At 47.8% G+C, this 17,399-nt stretch overlaps 1 long non-coding RNA gene across 1 annotated transcript; it reads left to right on the top strand.

Moving 5' to 3' along the window:
- Positions 1-7,423: 7,423 nt before the first annotated feature.
- On the top strand, positions 7,424-17,045 carry LOC144455504 (uncharacterized). Its single transcript, XR_013484224.1, has 4 exons — positions 7,424-7,702; positions 13,644-13,836; positions 14,849-14,888; positions 15,957-17,045. It is a non-coding gene; the product is annotated as an uncharacterized LOC144455504 (long non-coding RNA).
- Positions 17,046-17,399: the final 354 nt, after the last annotated feature.

The raw sequence follows: 17,399 nt of genomic DNA, 5'->3' as shown, positions 1-17,399 counted from the left end.
TAGGGGCAGCTAGGTGGCACAGCAGATAGAGCACTGGCCCTGGAGTCAGGAGGACCTGAGTTCAAATCCAGCCTCAGATACATAACGCTCACTAGCTGTGTGACTCTGGGCAAGTCACTTAACCTCAATTGCCTCACCAAAAACAAACAAGCCAACAAAAACCAGAAAGAACTCGATCTTCACAACAACCCTAGCAAGTGGTTTTCAATCATGTTGGACTCTTTGTGACCCCATTTGGGGTTTTCTTGGCAAAGGTACTGGACTGGTTGGCCATTTCCTTCTCCAGCTCATTTTACAGGTGAGGAAACTGAGGCAAACAGGGTGAAGGGACTTGCCCAAGTTCATACAGCTAGTCAATGTCTAAGGCTAGATTTGAACTCATGAAGATTCCAAGACCAGCGCTCTATCCACTGCACCACCTAGCTGCCCCTGGAGATAGAGGTTATAATTAATCCCCTTTTACAGATGAGGAAATTGGAGCTTGAAAGAGGTGAAGTGATGCGCTGAGGGTCCCATAGCTAGTAAGTGTCTGGGGCCACATTTGCTGCCCTGTAGAGCGGAAGAGCAAAGAGTGTGAGTACCAGCACGAGCGTACTGGCAATGAAGAACCCAGGTCCAGAAACCTGTTAATGCCACAGTCAGAACCATGCCTCCTTTGGTCCAATTCCAAAGTTCCTTTCCCTCTGGGCCTCAGTTTCCCTGAGTCTCAGAGAGCACGATAATACAGATAGGCCTTCTGGGGGGTTGCCCAGATTCATTGATTATGAAGCAAGATGCTGACAGTGAGCTTGAGGGGGGCTGTTTGAACACTAAGTATTCTTATTAGAAGCCTGAGAAGAGGGTGATAGGCGGCCCCCTCAGGAGACAGCCCCCCCACCCTGCTTCCCCTTGGACTTTCTCCTACTTAGACCCCAGTCATGGTTTAGGTATCCAAGAGAGTAGTCTCTGAGCTCCCCAGGCCACTGCAGGCTCCAGGCAGTGGTATGTGAGTATGGGATAGTTGGGCCAGGTAAGAGGTGTGTGTGGGGGGGAAGGGGGGTGTTTGGGCCAGGTAAGAGGTGTGTGGGGGGAGGGGGGTGTTTGGGCCAGGTAAGAGGTGTGTGGGGGGAGGGGGGTGTTTGGGCCAGGTAAGAGGTGTGTGGGGGGGGGGGGGTGTTTGGGCCAGGTAAGAGGTGTGTGGGGGGGGGAGGGGGTGTTTGGGCCAGGTAAGAGGTGTGGGGGGAGGGGGTGTTTGGGCCAGGTAAGAGGTGTGTGGGGGGGTGTATTTGGGCCAGGTAAGAGGTGTGTGGGGGGAGGGGGGTGTTTGGGCCAGGTAAGAGGTGTGTGGGGGAGGGGGTGTTTGGGCCAGGTAAGAGGTGTGTGGGGGAGGGGGGTGTTTGGGCCAGGTAAGAGGTGTGTGGGGGGGTATTTGGGCCAGGTAAGAGGTGTGTGGGGGGAGGGGGGTGTTTGGGCCAGGTAAGAGGTGTGTGTGGGGGTGTATTTGGGCCAGGTAAGAGGTGTGTGGGGGGGGTGTATTTGGGCCAGGTAAGAGGTGTGTGGGGGGGGGGGGTGTTTGGGCCAGGTAAGAGGTGTGGGGGGGGAGGGGGTGTTTGGGCCAGGTAAGAGGTGTGGGGGGGAGGGGGTGTTTGGGCCAGGTAAGAGGTGTGGGGGGGAGGGGGGTGTTTGGGCCAGGTAAGAGGTGTGTGGGGGAGGGGGTGTTTGGGCCAGGTAAGAGGTGTGTGGGGGGGGGGGGGTGTTTGGGCCAGGTAAGAGGTGTGTGGGGGGGGGGGGTGTTTGGGCCAGGTAAGAGGTGTGTGGGGGGAGGGGGTGTTTGGGCCAGGTAAGAGGTGTGTGTGTGGGGGTGTATTTGGGCCAGGTAAGAGGTGTGTGGGGGGGGAGGGGGGTGTTTGGGCCAGGTAAGAGGTGTGTGTGGGGGGGAGGGGGGTGTTTGGGCCAGGTAAGAGGTGTGTGTGGGGGGTGTATTTGGGCCAGGTAAGAGGTGTGTGGGGGGAGGGGGGTGTTTGGGCCAGGTAAGAGGTGTGTGTGGGGGGTGTATTTGGGCCAGGTAAGAGGTGTGTGGGGGGGGTGTATTTGGGCCAGGTATTACATTAGCTCTCAGGGGTGAGAGAGCACTCCAATATGCTCTGGCCAGGCCTGGGAGACTAAAGTGATGTGACTACAGGATACTGGGATGGAGAGAGGATGCTGACTGCATTACAGCATGGCCCCAGGGTCTCCAGCGCAAACTTATGCTATGACCAGTCTAAAATAACTGCTTATTAGCTCGTGGCTGCAAGCCATCGGGTGACCGGGAGGTGAGGGGAGGGATTTGTTGTTCAGCATGTCTGACTCTTAGTAACCCCATGGATCATATCATACCAGTACTGTCCATGGGGTTTTCTTGGCAAAGATACTAGAGTGGTTTTCCATTTCTTTCCCTAGTGGATTAAGGCAAACAGAGGCTAAGTGATTTGCCCAGGGTCACACAGCTAGTAAGTGTCTGAGGCCAGATTTGAACTCAGGTCTTCCCTAGCCCACATGTAATGAGTTCTAGGTGCTATATTTACAAAGCACCTTCTCACAATAGTTCTGTGAATTAGGGAGTGCACACAGTTATCCCTGTTTTATAGATGACTTGACTAGGGTCCCATAGCTCATAAATGTCTGAGTCAGGATTTGATTCCGGTTTACTGGATTCCTCATCCGGTGGTCTCCCCATTATAACTCGTAACTGCCAAAGTGCCATGATTCTGAGAGCCAACTCGGTGATGATCCCTTACTGGTGGTTTTCCTGTCCACTCTGTCCCGACATCCCCCAGGCAAAGCTTTGATAATACCATCGTCTTCAATTCTGCCTTTGACGATTCCTAACACACCTGGTTCACACCTACGGTTAGGGTGATAGGGCAGGAATATCTCCTCATTTCCAAGGTCAGGGAAATCAATTCTTGGCCTGAGAGAAGTCTGAGAACATGGAGGAAAGAATATTATTCACCTGAACAGCACAAACTCAGCCTGCCTGAAAAATTAGTGTCAGATTCCCACAAGGGGAGAAATTAGTGTGTCCCATGGACTAGGGAATAAATATGGATCGGGTTTTATGCTGCCTAAAGCCTAGTACCCAAGCTCAGGCTTATTGGAGATTAGGGGAACCTTCTGGAGGGCTTGTCCTTCTAATCCTGAGCCTTCTTCCAACTGAGAAAAGCTGTTCTATTCTATATTAAATGACTGCTTTCCATTCTCTCCTTCGAGGCCCACCTCACCTGAAAGAACTCTGAGAAATGAGAATCGTCATGGGGATGGGGGGAGAGGACAGCCCCAGGTGTCATCTTACCTGGGACAAGTCTAGGGACACTTGTTTTCCTCATCTCTGATGGGGCCAACAGCTGCCAACACTAAAAGGGGGCCTTGGTGTCCTATGTGCCTTTCGGGGTACATTGCCTTTTATCTGAAAAAGCCCCATTTACAGACAAAAGGCAGTTACCACACTCAGGAAGGAAGGGCGGTTGAACTGTGAGAGTAGATAGGCAGGAGATGCTGCCAACACTCTTAAAGATGGACGTTAGACTAGCCCCTAAATGCAGGCCGATAAACACAGAGTCCGGGCACCCAGGCTGGAGTTAGGCTGGCCCATGACAGCACACTGTGGTCATTGAGCCCTTTGTTTGGGGCAGGAGAGCCTAGTGGGACCTCTTTGTGACAGAGCAGCGCATATCCTGGGAGGCATTACCTGGGTGGTTTTCCCTCTGTGTCTCTGTTCCCTTGGGCTGCACGAGTCTAGCGGGAAGGAGGGTTTGTCTGTGGAACTGAGCTGTAAATTGCTTGAGGTTGTAGGCACCAGGTTCGTTCAGTCATCGGGTGCTCATGTTACACCTTCCCAGCCACAATCCCCATCTTCTTTGGCACGCGAGGGGAGAGTTCAAGGGATGCCAACATTGAGGATAGAGAGGGGGATGCTGAGTGATGGTGGCAATAACAGTGAACTTTCCCAGCATTTTCTATCCTGGTCCCACTTGAGAAGAACTTACTCTAGCATCACTAACACTTTCCCCAAGGCCATTAGTAAAGCCTGGAGGGTTCTGGGGATCCTCGTATCTGTTTATACAAGCTTATTTGTCAGGGGCCTCTCCCTGGTGGACTTTATAGTAACTCATTTCTCTACTCTGAACACAGGGGAGATACCAAGTCGTAAACACAGACGTCTCTGGAGAGGGCCTCTCTCCCTTGCTAATTATCATGTTACATCTGGAGTGGAGGCCCGATATAGTCCAGATTCATGCATTTCTAAAGCTTTCCTTTTAGTGAAGAACAGACTGGCCCTAGAAGTGGGCAAGGGGATGGCGGACTTTTACTTAGGTGAAAGAAATGGGGAAAAAAAAACCCCACCCTCTTTTGCCAACTGTTAGAGGACAAGCTCAGAAGGAAAGGACTGTGTAAGGAGACGTGTCTCATTCTGATAGTGGAAGGAAGGGTGGGAAGGAAGATTGACTTCTGTTTTTGGCCACATGGCAGAATTCTGCCAAGGAGGGGGTCCAGAACTTGGATCCAGGTCATCTGACTCATCAGCCTTAGGATGCCGGTCGTTTCCACAGGGCTGGTGCCTGACAGGTACCTCATAAATGTCTGACAGATGCATGAATCTACTTTCTCAGGCATTCTCATAAGACATTATGGCCCAGTGGAAGGAGAAGTAGCTTTGGACGCAGGAGACCCAGACGTGAGCTCTGGCTGCAACATTTATTGCTGTCACCTTGGGGAAGCCCCTTCATCTGTTTCCTCATTTGTAAAGTGGAGATAAGAATGCCTTGCTTCGTAACCTTGGGGGCTACAGACACGGAAGTTTTTGTTATCATTCCAAACCATCCAGGGTCTGCAGAATGTGCTGGGAAGGGGGGGCGTCACCAGATACTTATAAACTAGGTGAAAGTCTCATCACCTCTCAAAGCCTCAGTTTCCTCACCTGTCAAATAGGGTTGGTTATACTCATACAACCTACCTCGCAGAGCTAGAGGGAGAGGGGTGTCCCTGAGCTTTTGGATTGTACCCCTTTGTTTTATTGATGAGGAATCTGAGGTGGCGGGTCACTTACCAAGTGGCACAAGTTAAGTAGGTACAGGCGGTGGGATTTGAACCCAGGTTCTCTGATTCAAGAGCCAGAGTGCTTTCCCCTGCCGAGCACTGCCCCACGTATTGTCCTAAGCAAAGTGCTTTGTAATCTGGGCAGTCCTATAAAAGGGGGAGCTTCCATTACGGCCCAGGAGACCTTTTAGAAACCAGGCCCCGAGGACCGAAGTGTTTTTTAAGTGAAATTCGATCTAAGTGGGCCAGGTCTGAACAGACGGCATTAACCAGTGTGGGGCTTGTCCAGACTTTCCTCTTCCTCCGGCAGCTACGTGCCTTCTGGACCATTCAGTGAGGATCTCTGGTTGACCCAACCGACGGGCTGTGCCCTGAACTCAGTGTGCCAGGAGGGGCTTCTGGGAGACTGTACAGTCCCAGCCACCCCCTTACCAGGAACCCTTCTCCCTTATTTCTGCTCTCAGAGGCTTTCCTCAGGGCTCATCTCAGGCTTCCCCTGCCTCCTGGAGCCTTCCTTGACACCTGACCCACGTGGAAACGTTTTCTGCTCCCTCACATTTCCCCAGAACGCCTTGTCTGGATCTGGCCTTTGCCCCACTCCCACCCCCAATCCCTCTCTGCTTTTCAGAATATGGGCAGCTAGGTAGCACAGAGGACAGAATGAACACTGGGCTTGGAGTCTGGAAATCTGAGTTCCACTCCTGCCTCAGACACTTACTGGCTGTCTAATACTGGATGAGTCACTTAACCTCAGTTTCCTCAGCTGTAAAAATAAGGATAATAATAATAGTAATCTACCTCACAGTGTTGTTGTGAGGCTCAGATGAGATAATATTGGTGAAGCATTTCCTAAGCCTTAATGGACTATGTATAAATGGTAGCTATTATTATTATTATAAGAGGCACTTAATAAAGATTTGTTGAATTAAATGAAATAGAGATTTCTATTAGGAACGGATTTTGAAAGTCATAAACAAGAAAAGAATGGAAACATTCCAGATGGACTAGCAGAAAGACTGCTGCAGCAGAAGTCTAAAGCTCTGGGTTCAAATCCTGACAGTGCTGCGTGTGTGACCTTGGACAAGTTACTTCCCCTCTCTGGGCCTCAGTTTCCTCATCTGTAAAATGAGTTGGAGAAGGAAATGGCCACCCACTTTAGTATCTCTCACAAGAAAACCCCAAATGGGGGTCACGAAAAGTGGGACATGATTGAAAAATGACTGAACAACAAACCTGCCAGGTATGGTGCTAAATGCTGGGGGTACAAAGACGGGCAAAACCAGTCCCTGATCTGGAGAAGCTCAGGCAGTTATGTACAAACAAGCCACATGGACCCAATGAATTGGAGAGTCGGAAGAGGGACAGCACTGGCCTTGGTGGGAATCAGAAGGGCTTCCTGTGGGAGGTGGGGTTTTATTGGGACTAGGTGGGAGCCAGGAGGCAGAGATGAGGAGGAAGAGTGCTCCAGGCAAAGGTCACAGCCAGTACAAATGCGAGGAGTCTGGAAATGGAGTCGGGTTCCAGGTACCGAGGGAGAAGGTGCAAAAAGACCCGGAAGGTAGGAAGGGGCCAGGTTAGGACCTGTTCCTTGGCCAGCAAAGGCTTCAGGATAAAGAAGAAAGTGCTTTGCAAAGACATTTTTAAAAGGATTGGATCCTTTAATCCTCAGCATTTGTAAAGGGCTCTGAGACTTTTAGAGCCTCTTACCAGCCTTATCTCCTTCGATCCAGGCAGCAGAAGGGAGGGAGGAGAGGCAGGGCTATCCCTTTGGTGGTTTTATTTTTATCTTACAGATGCAGGGGCCGAGGCTGGGAAGGTCAAATGACATTCCAAGTCACACCAGTAGAGAGTGGCCGAGCTAGGATTAGAATCCAAGCCCTGGGACTCCTCTGACATGTGCTGTAAGCAGGAAGAGGCACAGTAGAAGTGAGGCTCTGGGTCTTTGTGAGACCCCGAAGGGGTGGGAACCTGTGGTCTTCAAGGACCTCCAGGGCCCCCAGTTCGGCCCTTTGACTGAATCAGGCCTCAAGGCCTCAGAGCATGTGGCTGTTACTCCCAAGGGAGTAACAGCTCCCTCCTTCTCCTGTCCATTTCCCCCGTCCCCCCAAAGAGTTAAAGCAACGGCAACTTGAACGCCCCCCTCCCCCCATCAAAGAAATAGGGTTGCTGTTCCATTTTAAAAAACACTGAAGAAAACTTAGGGGTCATCAGAGCAACCCCTACGTGATGAGGAAACAGACCCAGAGAGGAAGGATCACAGGATTTAGAGCTGGGGGAACCAGAAGCTCCTATTTTTAGGGCTGGAAGTTAGCTTAGAAACCACCTACCGTCACCTTCCTCATTTTACAGATGAGGGACTGATGCATAGAAGGGGTGTCAATCGCTTCCCCAGCAGCCTTCTCACCCTCAAGAAGGGGTTTAGTTTCCTCAGTCAAAGGGTGCACTTGAGGACCTAGAGGACCACATGCGGTCTCAAGGCCGCAGGGTCCCCACTCCCGCTCTGGAGGCTCCCTCCCCATCATGAGCTCCCTCCTCCAGTTGGGGGGTTCTTCCAGGAACTGCCCACACCAGCCATGCTCACTCCCCGCCTCTGTTCCTCATCCTCTGCACTGCTCCATCATTGCCGACAAACTTCTCCGCCAAGGTATTGGTTCTATGCCTGCGATTGCCTCTTCTCGTTGGTGAGATCCTCCTAGAATCTCCGTTTTGGGGAAGGGGCCAATGCTGCTCATTCCCTCACTCCTCACTCCCCTCCCTTTTGCAGCATGATTTGCATTCCATCAGTGCCTAGCAGAGTGCCTTAGTAAATGCTCCCTGACTTGTCTTGTGATCGACAAGGTGGTGAATAGCAGAGCCAGGATTCAAACCCTGGCCCTCACATTCCAAGCTCTGTGTCCTTGCCACCGTACTGTTCGATCTTCCCATGAGAAGCCCTGAGGACGTGCCAGGAATGTCTGATAGAATTAGGGATGTTGAGTCCGGAGAAGAGGAGACAGGGCATGACAAAGGCTATCATGCGGAAGAGGTCCCCAGAGGACAGACCAGGAGTGACGAATTGGGAAAGTTACCGAGAGGCAGATTTAAGCTGAAAAACAAAAATAAAACCAAAAACTTTCCACCAATGAGAGCTATCTCAAAGGAGAAGGGTAGCCGTAGAGGTCAAGGATTTCCTGTATTCGGTCATTTCAGACTCTCCGTGACCCCATTTGGGATTTGCTTGGTAGAGATACAGGAACAGTTTGCCACTTCCTTTTCTAGCTCATTTTACAGATGAGGAAACTGAGGCAAACAGGCTGAAGTGACTCGGGTCACTCAGCTAGGAAGTATCTGAGGCCAGACTTGAACTCAGGAAGATGAGTCTTCCTGGTTCCAAGCCCAGCGCTCTACCCACTGTGCCGTCCAGCTGCCCTTTGCATGATAGCTTGTCAGGGATGTGGAGGCAGTGATTCTTGGTCATGTTGGACCAGATGACAGCTAAAGGCCCATCTGCTCTGAGAAGGTCTCATTCAGAGGCCTTGCAGATCGCCTCATCCAAATGCCTCATTTTATAGAGGAAACTGGAGCCCAGGATGATAACTCAGGCCCAGGCATAGATATAGAGTTGTGGGGACCACAGAGGCGTCTCATTGAACAGCTGAGGAAATTGAGGCCCGGGGGTTGGTATTGCCAAGTTCCACACAGCACAAGCAACAGAGGTTTGGAGGCCCCATTCTCTGGCTCTGGCTCCCGACCGGGACTCTCCCCCTAAACCACAGCTGCTTTTTGCCCGGCAATCCAGGATTGGCAGCTTTTTATCGAAGAGCCCTGGATTCAGACCAGGAGCCGGGGGATGAGGAATCTGCCTTTCCCTCTGCCCACCTTGTTCCTTCTAATGAGCTCCCCTCACCTGCCTCCAAGAACCCATCTCCTAAATGGCTCCCACTGGGAGATAAATGGAATGGCTCTTCCTTCTTGTTCCAAGGCCCATGCTCCAGCCAAACATTTCTTCCCTCTAGGCTCCTCTCCCTTCCCCCACCTCAGCTTGAGCTTCCACACCTGACTTCAGAGCTTTAAGACAGCTGTGAACTCATTCATTGGATGAGCTCTAATTACCAGCTTCTGGGGAGACAAGCGGAAACAGAACAAAAAAAACAGTCCCTGCCCTGGAGGAGCCTACACTCTCTCCTGAAGGCCTAGTCTACCGACAGGAGTCAAGGGAACTGTGTTCTAGTCCAGAATGTCACTTTTGTGGTTCAGCCATTTTTCAGCTGTGTCCAACTCTTTGTGACCCCATTTGGGGTTTTCTTGGCAAAGATACTGGAGTGGTTTGCCATTTCCTTCTCCAGCTCACTTGACAGATGAGGAAACTGAGGCAGACAGGGTGAAGTGACTTACCCAGGGTCATAGAGCTAGCAAGTATCTGAGGCCAGATTTGAACTCAAGAAGAGTCTTCCTGAACTATGGTGCCACCTAGCAGCCCTGTCACTAAGGACCCATAAAACCTTAGGCATGACCCCATCCAAATATATAATGTGGTGTCCAAAGTCCTTCCCAGATCTGACATCCTGTGTTCTAATGCCCTCCCACGTTCCCAATGTTCTGCGTTCTAAGCCTCCTTTCAGCTCTGATGTAGGAAGAGAGAGACTCGTAGGATTTAGAGTGGAAAGGGGCCTGACAGATCATTCAGTCCAGCCTCCTTACTTGACAGAGGAGGAAACCGAGGAGCAGCAATGGAAGTGACTTGCCCAAGGTCACAGAAGTAGTGAGTAATTGACTCCAAACCTTCTTTCCTTTGGATTCAAGATGCCTCTAACACAATATGACTGTGATTTTGGATCTGCTTCTTGGTTGGGGAAGGCAGGGGTGTCAGTGGGAGACAGAATTATCTCCCTAGCCCCCACCCCCATCCCTGGGCCAGGAAGCTCCTTCTTTCTCCCCAGAGACCCCCTTCCCAAAGCCCAAGGCAGCGAAGGGAGCATGGGATGAAGAGACTTCTGGCGCCCCCTTCTGGCCTAGCCAGGCGCCCAGTCCAGGTCTGACCCCTCCAGATGGCTTCATCTCTACCACAGCCCCCGAGGGGCAGAAACTACCCCATCAAAGCTGACCTGGGAGGTGGGCACCATGTGCTTTGACCTCCCCTGCACTCCCTCACCATGCCCGGCGTCTCCCCATCAGAGCCTCTCCCCTTTGGGCGAAGGCGTTGCAGCCATTGGAAATGCAAGCCCAGTTGTACCAGAAGGCTTACCCCATCCTGCGCCTTAGAGCCCCGTGGGGAAGCAGGCTGGCCTGTTGTCTTGTCATTATGCAATGAATCCCAGACTCCTCCAGGCCGACAGCAGAGGGGGCAGGTGTGGGGAGGCGGGAGGAGGGGCAAAGCTGGGTCAAGGTGCCAAGAGGCGAAGGCTGGGCTTGGCGGATAAACCCAGCTCGCTGGGCTGCGCCGGGGAAGTCATTTTCCCTTTTGTTTCTTCATCTGCAGACTCCTGGGGCGGCACTGACGCCCTCTGAGGTCTCTCTCTTCAGGCTCTGCTGTTTGGCCCCCTGAACCTGGCGTAGGATGGGACTGGTCTGAGAGCGGGGGCGGGATCTCTGAGGTTCCTCCCTGAGCTGGGGGGTGAGGGCCCGAGCTCTCGCCAGGCTTCCCTTTCTGCCCCAGGCCCATGACTTGTGTGGCCTCTTCTTCAGCCCACTCTGACTCCACGTTGTTATCACTCCATCCTGCTCTTCACTTAGACGCAGTGAATGCTGTGGCTCCCTATCCCTCGGGGCCAAGCCAGCTACCAGTCTCCTCAGCCTTCCATGCTTCCCTGAGGGATTTGTCGGTGTTTCTTCTTTACGGTCATAGTTAGATGGAGCCCACACCATCTGAGCCCCTCCCATTGTTGGGGGCCAGTGACTAGGACCCTAATTCCACTTAACCAGTTAACACCGGGCAGCTTTTACATGAGGATATGTCTTCAGAGTTACAGCCAGAGCAACCATACAAACATTTCCCCTAGTGCCTCAGGGGAGGGTTCTGGCCTACACCACCTTCGGCTCTGGGGGAGTGGGCTCAACATTTAGCTCTGTTTTTTTTTTCTTTTTGGTGAGGCAATCAGGGTTAAGTGACTTGCCCAGGGTCACACAGCTAGTAAGTGTCAAATGTCTGAGGTCGGATTTGAACTCAGGTCCTCCTGACTCCAAGGCCGGAGCTGCCCCTAGCTCAGTTTTTTCGTAGTTGGTTCCACCAAGCAGCACCTACCAGATGAGTCCTTGCCTTAGCCACTGCTGGCCTGGGGCTAGACGGCTACTCTTTGATCCTCAGGGCATCACTGCTGGGCAGGCTTCGGAATGCAGGACCCCAGGTGCCCTCATGAAGACCTGTCTGCTCTCCAGGTGTGAGGCTCCAATCCCTTTCACCTGGAACAGATAAAAAGACCAAGGCCTGGGGTCTGTTTCTTGGGACCACATGGCCTCTAGGAAAGGGCTCGGAAGCATTTCTCCTTGCCTGGTAGCTGAGCTCCCCCTGACAGCAATGAAGCAGAGGCTGACAGAAGATGCCCACAGCTCTGGCTGACCGGCAAACCCCAAAGCTCCTCTCAATCTGGTTAGCCAAACAGGAGCAGGTGTGGAATGTCCAGCCAGGCTCTATGATGTCTCCACGCCTCTTCCCTGACATATCATCACACCTCCTGGAAGCCATCTCCCATCATCCTTCCAGGGGGAGATTGCATCAGCTACACAAGCTGACGGGGTATGAGCTTGGGCCATTAGGCCCCATCACGTGGAGGATAGAACTTAGTACGTAGAAGTCAGAGTAGGAAGAGAGCCTAGAACATAGAATATAGAATGTCAAAGTTGGGAAGGAGCTTAGAACATAGAACACAGACTGTCAGAGCTGGGAGAGCCCTTAGAACAGAGAACAGAGAATAATGGAGCTAGGGAGGAGCTTAGAACATAGAAAGTCAAGGTTGGGAAGGAGCTTAAAACATCGAACACAGAGGGTCAGAGTTGGGAGGGCCCTTAGAAGTCATTTTTGCCTAGCCCTCCCATTTTACAGAAAATAAAATTGAGGCCTAGAAAGTGGAAGTGACTTGTCCAAAATCACTTGACTAATAAGTGTCCAGGCTGGAATTTGAGCTATAGAAAGGTTGTGATCTGTATCATTTGTACCAATTAAATGACGGAGGCAATTAGGTGACATGGGGTATAGACTTGGAGTCAAGAGGACCTGAGTGTGAATCCTGCCTCGGACTCTTACTAGCTGTGTGATTTTGGACAAGTCAATTAAAGCCTCCCTTTCCCCATTGGTAAAATGAAGGTCTTAATAGCACTTGGTGCTATTGCTGGTGTTCCATCCATGCCTCCTCATCTTGTGTCCATAGCCTGTGGCTATGCGTAACCCTCCCTCCCCTATTGCCTCTAAAGTGGATCTGCCCAGTGTGTCCAGGCCTTCCCCCTCCTCCTCCCCCTGCTCCTCCTCCCTCTTGTGTTTTAATATTCTGTGAATTCCAGCTCAGCCCTTGGGCCCTTCCTGCCAACTCTTTATCCTGGCTAGATGAGTGACCTCCTTCCATTACAGCCACACACAAGACACAGTTGATGTCATCTACATCACAGGGCATCGTCGATTCTAGGCCGCAGGCTACTTACACCCGCTGTTCTCTCCATCACCCTGTGGGTCACCAGCAATTTTGACTTGTCGGAGATAGGAATGTTCTGTCACCAAAAAGAGTTGCTGGGAGGATATTAGGGTTAAAAAGACTGGCTTTGGCAGTAGTGAGCATCTCAAAATGAAAATCCTGTCCAATTTCCCCAAAGCAAGCCAGCCCTCTGCCATTTACCTTTTCAATGCTGAGTCCAACTCATTTCCCAACTGCACAATAAAAATAAAAATAACAATTACTAATGATCAATATTCACTGAATCTCAGAGTTGGAAGGGACAGCTATTTAGGACAACCCATATCAGATAAAAATCCCTGAAACACAGACCGAACTAAGGTGCCGAATTTAGCACATGTATTTTTAAAAACCAAGCTGTACATAATGAGATTCAGAGTTTCATATATGATACTATTTCTGTTCTTTTTATATGGAAATGGTCTTGTTTGTTGGAGTTTGTCCAGTTCAGAATAACAAAAAAAAATGTCCAAATGGTTACATATGTGTGTGTATGCAAGCAGAGATGCGTTGCTATCTGTCTCATTGGAGAGAAACCTCAAATTGATAAGATTATAGATCTTACTGAGTGTTTCCAAATGTGTAATGAGGGGTCTTGGGAAATGGGGGACTAGAAGTCCTTACTATAAGCTAACAAATGGTCATTCTAATCTCTGCTTAAACACTTCTAGGGATGGGGAGCCCCACCCCCCATTTCCCAAGACATCCCATTATATGTTTGGAAACACCCAATAAGATCTATGATCTTATCGACTTGGGGCTTCTCTCCAATGAGACAGATAGCAACGCATCTCTGCCCGCCCATCCTGTGGGACTCTCTTCCTCATCCTCCCCCAGAGTCTTCCTTCCTTACTCTCTGGCTGGCTGGCTGTCACCCCTCATGCTTACCATGCTCACACCCTTGAATGCTGATCTTGGGACTTTCTCATCATTTATCTGCTGCAGCCCCTGCGCCCTCACCACATGGTCTCCCGTGAGCTCTCACCACAAGGGGAGGAACACCACCATGGCCCCTCTCCAAGGTGCTTATCTCCAGCTCTTCAGAGGCAGTGGTTTCCTGGGGATCACCGCTCTACAGCAACCCTGGGGAGATGTTTGTGTTCAGATGATGGCCCTTTGCTCTTATGGGAAGCTTAAGGTTGGTAAGCAGAACTTGTAATTTCTCTAAAGCAGAATAAAGCCCTCTCTCCTTCTTTCCAATCCTAGGCCCAGCTTATTGGCCATCTGTACTGTCTATCCCAGATATATATATATATGAATATGCATGTCATATATTCTATATAACATATAACATATTACCATATTTCACAACATATAACATATTGTGATAGTTAATATCATATACAGAATATGCCACATATATTAATATAATAATATAATATTTGACCGCACGTTACCCATATGATATAACATACAACACATTGCTGTATTTTATAATATATAATAATATATTGTGATATTTAATATATTACAAACCAAATATATTCATATAACAATATCATATTTGACTGCGCGTTACCCATATGATATAATATACAACACAATGCTATATTTTATAATATATAATAATGTATTGTGGTGTTTAATATATTACATTGAATATATCATACAATTTATATAATAATATAATACAATATTTTATTCACATAATGTATAACATATTTTATATATAATATATAACATTGTGATATTTAATATATTATATTGAATATACCACATACATTCATATAATAATAAACTATATGGCTATATTTTGCCTGTGTTATGTAATGTATAACATATTACTATATTTTATAATATATAACAACATATTGTGATATTTAATATATTACATACCCCATATGTTCATATAATAATATAATATTTGACTATACTTTACCCATATAATATAGAACACATTGCTATATTTTATAATATATAATACATTGTGATATTTAATATATTATATTAAATGTACAACATATATTAATATAATAGTATAACACATTACTATATTTTAAATATATAACATGTTGTGATATTTAATATATTACATTGAATATGTGCATATATTCATATAATAATATAATACATGGCTATATTTTGCCCATATTATACAATGCATAACATGTTACTATATATATATATTTTTTGTTTGTTTGTATTTTTAGGCAATTGGGGTTAAGGGACTTGCCCAGGACGACACAGCTAGTAAGTGTCAAGTGTTTGGTCTGAGATCAGATTTGAACGCAGGTCCTCCTGACTTCAGGGCTGGTGCTGTATCCACTACGCCACCTAGCTGTCCTCTTAAATTTAATTTCTTTTTTTGTTTGTGTTTTTTTTGTGAGGCAATTGGGGTTAAGTGACTTACCCAGGGTCGCACAACTAGTAAGTGTTATGTGTCTGAAGCCAGATTTGAACTTAGGCTTCCTGAATCCAGGGCCACTGCTCTCTCCACTGTGCCACCTAGACGCCCTACTATATTTTATAATATATAATAATATCTTGTGATATTTGATATATTATATACTACATATATTCATATAACAATATATTGATGGTACTTTACCCATATGATATAATATATAACACATAGCTGTTTTATAATATATATCATGATATTTAATATAGCATATTGAATATACTACATATATTAATATAACACATTATATTTTACTCATATCATATATAACATATGACTATATTTTACAATATATAATAACATATTGTGATATTTAATATATTACATGGAATATACCATATAATTATATAATATATGGCTATATTTTGCCCATGTTATATAATGTATAACATATTACCATATTTTATAATATATAACACATTTTTATATTTAATATATTACATGGAATATACCATCTAATTATATAATATATGGCTATGTTTTGCCCATGTTATGTAATGTATAACGTATTACCATATTTTATAATATATAACACATTTTTATATTTAATATATTACATGGAATATACCATCTAATTATATAATATATGGCTATGTTTTGCCCATGTTATGTAATGTATAACATATTACCATATTTTATAATATACAATGACATATTGTGATATTTGCTATATTACCATATGTTATATATTACATATCTATTGTGCATACACGCAAACACAGAGCCAGATAAGTCTGACAGAGTGTCCTTCCCAGATGCATGTTGAGATCTGGGTAACAGACATTCTTCCTCTACTCGGTCTTTCTTGTATGGATGGAGAGGCCAGCCTCCTTTGGATGATTCCTTTTGTCTTCTAGGAAGCTCTGCAGTGTCCTGGGCCTTGATTTAATCTACACAACGTCCACCATGGGTGGGATCATCTGGGGCCCTTTGCCAAGCCCAGGAAATCCCTCCCTGCCCTGGACCCTGGGCTGGATCTCCTCCATGCCGGTGTCAAATATTTCTGGCAAGCATGCATCTCCTGTTTTCTGTCTCACCTAATAATTATTATCAGAGGGTCATTGAATGGGTTATTTCTGTTGTTATAATTTCCAAAGAATCCCGAGCGGTCTTGCTGTGAAGTAGTCTTCAGGGGAGAATTTGGTTCCGCCCAATTAAACACTTTTTCATGATGCACAGACAAGAAGTGCCTGGGGACCTGATACCCTCTCCAGCTTCCAGTCAATTGAGATGGTGAGGACGTGCACCATCACTGAATGTCTTCTGCACCACCTGCTTGTTGTCTCTTGATGCTCATGGAGAATTCCCTCGCGTCGTGGTTTGGTGATCCTCATAGAGACAGACACGAGAGGAGGCTCGTGGCTCGGCGGTCATTTGGCCATCCCCCCCATATTAATAAGATCTGAGGCGCTTCTCCCACACGTCTGGAATCTTCTCGTTCATACCATATTCACTGGCCCTTCAAGGCTCTCTCAGTTGCGTCACCTCCAGCATTGATTGGATGGACTTGATTGGATCTGGTGGCTTTTGCCAGACTCACCAGCCTCTGAAACGCTGATAGAAGCCAAGTTACAACCTCCCACAGCCTCAGGTCACACTAGAAAACTATTGTAATAGCTGAGGGAAATAACGGGACAGATAGGCTGGCAACGAGCGTTTGTTAAGGTATTGCCATTCCTAGTTTTCCATCTCCTTACACCTCACACCCCTCCACACATTCTATGATTCAGGGCCACTGGCCTCCTTGCTGTTCCTCGAACATGAGACTCCATTTCCAGACTCCAAGCATTTGCACTGGCTGTGACCCCTGCCTGGAATGCTCTTCCTCTTCATCTCTGCCTCCTGGCTTTCCTGGCTTCCTTCAAGTCTCTGCTGAATTCCCATCTTCTGCAAGAAGCCTTCCTCTTTTCCAGGCCTCCTTTATCTCTGCGCCTTCCCTCTTAGACCAGCCCTATTTATTCTGCTTATATCTTGTTTCTGCATAGTTTTTGGCATGTTATCTCCCCTTATTAGACTGGGAGCTCCTTGAGCGCAGGGACTGTTTTTTGCCTTTCTTGGTAAAGAAAGCACTTAGCACAGCACCTGGTGCTTAATAAATAATAATTGACTGATTATATGCCAGCAATTCAAAGCAAACACTGGGTATACAAATACCAAGAAAAAGCAAGACAGTCCCTGCCCTCAGGGAGCTTACATTCTAACGGGGAAGCCAAGACAGGGCCACTAGCTGAATCCTGGAATCCTTAGCTCTGTGCCCCCTAGCCCAGCCAATGATTGTACATTGGTGATGATCACACAGA

The sequence above is a fragment of the Phascolarctos cinereus genome, unplaced genomic scaffold, assembly GCF_003287225.1.
Source record: "Phascolarctos cinereus isolate Bilbo 61053 unplaced genomic scaffold, phaCin_HiC Scaffold_9;HRSCAF=440, whole genome shotgun sequence".
NCBI classification, from domain to species: Eukaryota; Metazoa; Chordata; class Mammalia; order Diprotodontia; family Phascolarctidae; genus Phascolarctos; species Phascolarctos cinereus.
The sequence above is the reverse complement of the archived record's forward strand: the minus strand, read 5'-3'. Positions and strand labels throughout refer to the sequence as shown.